Below are 3,660 nucleotides of genomic sequence, written 5' to 3' on the forward strand. Positions count from 1 at the left end.
TAAAGGTACCTCACTACCCTCATTCATGTCTAACACAACAAAGTCAGTGGGGAATATAAATTTATCTATTTTAACAAGCACATCCTCAGTAACACCACTAGGATATCTAATGGTTCTATCCACTAATTGAATAATCATCCTAGTTTGTTTGGGCTTCCCAAGACCTAATTGTTTAAATATTTTATAAGGCATGACATTAGTACTAGCCTCTAAATCAGCCAAAGCATTATCAATATTCAAACTACCAATTAAAAAGGAATAGTCAAATCCCTGAATCTTTCAGTTTGTTGGGTAGTTTATTTTGCAATATGGCTGAGCAAAATGCATTGAGCTCCACAATCAGCGAATCATCTAACTTCCTTTTTTTTCCCAAAAGGTCATTTAAAAATTTGACATACTTTACCAAATTGTTCATTCGTGTGGTCTCTCTTCGTCCTTAACAACCGACTTTTGCTCTGTCTGGCTTACCTCAATTTTGTCATTATTTACCACAACTTCTTCCATTGATTTTGGCTCAGATTCAACTAACCCTTCTTCATCTCATACAATAATTGCATGATGCTGCTCCCTCGGGTTAGTTTCGGTATTGCTAGGCAAACTACCTTGTGGTCTTTCTGAGATTACTTTAGCAAGTTGATCGATTTGATTCCGAGTCTTTGAATTGACGCTTGCTAATTTTTAAGTGATGTTTTAGTGTTTTAAAAGTGGGTTTCTGACACTGAGATAAGCTTCGTCAACATCTCCTTGAGATTCAACTTTTTCTCTTGCCAGTGAGATCGTTGTTGAAAGCCCACAGGGGGTTGTGCTCTCTGATTTCCTTGACCATCTCAAGAGAAATTGGGATGGTTCCTCTAACCTGTATTACAGTGGTTATTATAAGGGTTATTTCGAGGCCTAGAATTACCCATATAATTGATTTGTTCGTTCTCTATGCTAGGAGCGAAGGGTAAACATTTTGGATTATTTATTCCTGCTCTATTTGTATTGCATTGCATCACTAGATCTACCTGCGTAGAAACATATAAACCAATAATTTTCTTATTTAATTGTTCTACCTGATTTGATAACATGGTGACTGCATCTCAGTTGAAAACACCAACTGCTTTCATCGGCTTCATTCACATGACTTGCCACTGATAATTATTCAGTGCCATATCTTCTAAAAACCTAAAAGCCACTTCGGGTGTTTTATTATTCAAAATTCCACCGTTGTGTCGATTAATTACCTAGTTGAGGGATTCAAACCGTTGTAGAAGGTTTGAACCTATAACCATAGTGGTAACTCATGGTGAGGGCACCGTTTCAATAAGTCCTTATACCTCCCCCATGCATCATATAACGTTTCTAAATTGATCTGCACAAAGGAAAAGATATCATTCCTCAGCTTGGCTGTCTTAACCAATGGGAAATACTTTAGAAGAAACTTTTTGGCCATTTGAGCCCATGTGGTGATAGAACCTCGTGGTAAAGAGTTCAACCACTATTTTGCTTTTTTCCTCAATGAGAACGGAAATAACCGTAAGCAAATGGTGTTGTCAGTGACCCCATTTATCTTGAAAGTATCGTAGATTTCCAGAAAATTAGTCAAATGAGTGTTGGGATCTTTATCTTGCAAATCGTCACACTGAACAAACTACTGTATCATCTGAATAGTGTTTGACTTCAGTTCGAAATTATTTGCAGCAATAGTGGGTCTCACAATACTCGATTTAGCCCCAGTTAGAGTGGACTTGACATGATCATACATAGTACGAGGAACAGGATCTGGATTCGCAACAACTGCAGGAGGTAGTTGATTATTCTGGTTATCACCCATCTCCTCAGTAATAGTAATTTCCTTTTGTTCGTCTACTATATTTTCTTGATTCTGCCTTGCTTCTCTACGATTTCTACGAGTTGTACTTTCAATTTCACTATCAAACAATAATGGTCCCGATGGGTTTCTTTTAGTCATATACTAAAGGAACCTGCCAGAAGCAAATAAAAAAGAAATTAGAATGTAAAAATTAAACTAAAAAAATATAAAAATAAAATAAATATGGCTAAATTAATAAAAATCAACTGTTCCTAATATTTTAGTCCCCGACAACGGTGCCAAAAACTTGAAGGTTACTAAACTAACTAAAAATATGACAAAGGTAAGCACACCTATCAAACAATAGTATAGCTATGGTGAGTAGATAATATCGTATCCACGAGGACTAAAAGTACTAGTAATTACCGTCTTCTTATAATTTAGCCGACAAATTGGAGTATTTATTTTTTAACCTAAAATTACTAAACTAATTTAATTAAGAACCCAACAGAGAGTGAAATATGAAAACAATCGAAGATAACCAATGAGATAGACAATACCCACGAAAGAATCCATCTAGACTTCACCTATTATTATGAATCTAAATTACACAATTTATTCACTTATGTCTTGATCCGTAGAAATCCCTAAATTATGTTAATATCTTTTTCGAGAGTAAGAACAACTGACTCTTGGTTGATTAATTGAAATCTCTTTCTAATTAAAACCCCTATTATCGCATTAACTCGATCTATGGATTCCCCTATTAGATTTAACAATAATTCGGTAGATTTATGTCGTCCTATTTTTAGGATTGCATGTAACTCGACTAATTATGCTAGATCTACTCTTAAACAGAGACTTTTCCTCCACTGAAATAAGTACATTAAACATGAGTTAATATCATGAAAATATTAAAACAAGAAATAAGCTTACATAATTGAGAACAATAATCAAGTATTTATCGCATAAAAACATAAATTAAATAAAAGGATTCATCATAGGTTTCATCCTCCCTAGGTATCTAGGGAATTAGTTCATAATCCTGAATGAAAACATCTCAAAATCAGAATAACCACAAGACATAGAGAAACTCAATAGAACTTTGAAAGAAATTAAAAGGAGATCTTCAATCTTGATGGAGATCCACTTTCGAGTTGATTCTGATGGTGTTCTTAGAGTTTTTTCTTCGATATTTTCTGATTGCCCCCTTGTGTCTTCTTCTAATAGGTATTTATCGACATGGGCTGGCACATGGGCATGTCGCTAGCCCGTATGGCTTACACAAGTGTGTGTCCAGACCATGTAGAAATGCCCAGGCCATGTGGCTCCTAAAAACAGCTCTATTTGTTCGATTTTGGCTTTTTTTTCACTCATTTCACTCTCAAATGCTATCCTAAGTATAGAAACATGAATTTAAAGAATTAGGAGCATCAAATTCACTAATTTTCATAATTAATCATCCAAAAATGCACTAAGAATGAGATTAAAATATGTTACTTTTATAGCTTACCAACAGTTACCCCAATACAAATCATATTCAGATAATTCAAATTATAATCATTTAGCAGATCTCGCAGTAGAATACATACAGATAATAGATTATTCAGTATCAAATCATCAGATTTCAAGTTATATAGCCTAATTCAGATCATATGAACCCTACAGAAGGCACACGGTCAATTCGAATCATGTTTACGGCCCTAGGGAAATATTCTAGTTTTTGACCCACATGCCCGTGTGGATTAACACGGCCTAGATGGCTGGCCCGTATGACCCACACGGTCTGGCACATGCTCATGTGGCCCATCATAATATCTCACACGGCCTGGCACATGCCCGTGTGGCTCAAGTTAGAGAGTTAC

The 3,660-nt window shown here is 35.5% G+C and overlaps 1 non-coding gene across 1 annotated transcript; it reads left to right on the forward strand.

The window, feature by feature from the left end:
* Window positions 1-1,280: 1,280 nt before the first annotated feature.
* LOC128032628 (small nucleolar RNA R71) lies at window positions 1,281-1,387 on the forward strand. Its single transcript, XR_008188873.1, has one exon. It is a non-coding gene; the product is annotated as a small nucleolar RNA R71 (small nucleolar RNA).
* The last annotated feature ends 2,273 nt before the right edge of the window (window positions 1,388-3,660 follow it).

This window comes from Gossypium raimondii, chromosome 1 (assembly GCF_025698545.1).
Source record: "Gossypium raimondii isolate GPD5lz chromosome 1, ASM2569854v1, whole genome shotgun sequence".
Taxonomy (NCBI): Eukaryota; Viridiplantae; Streptophyta; class Magnoliopsida; order Malvales; family Malvaceae; genus Gossypium; species Gossypium raimondii.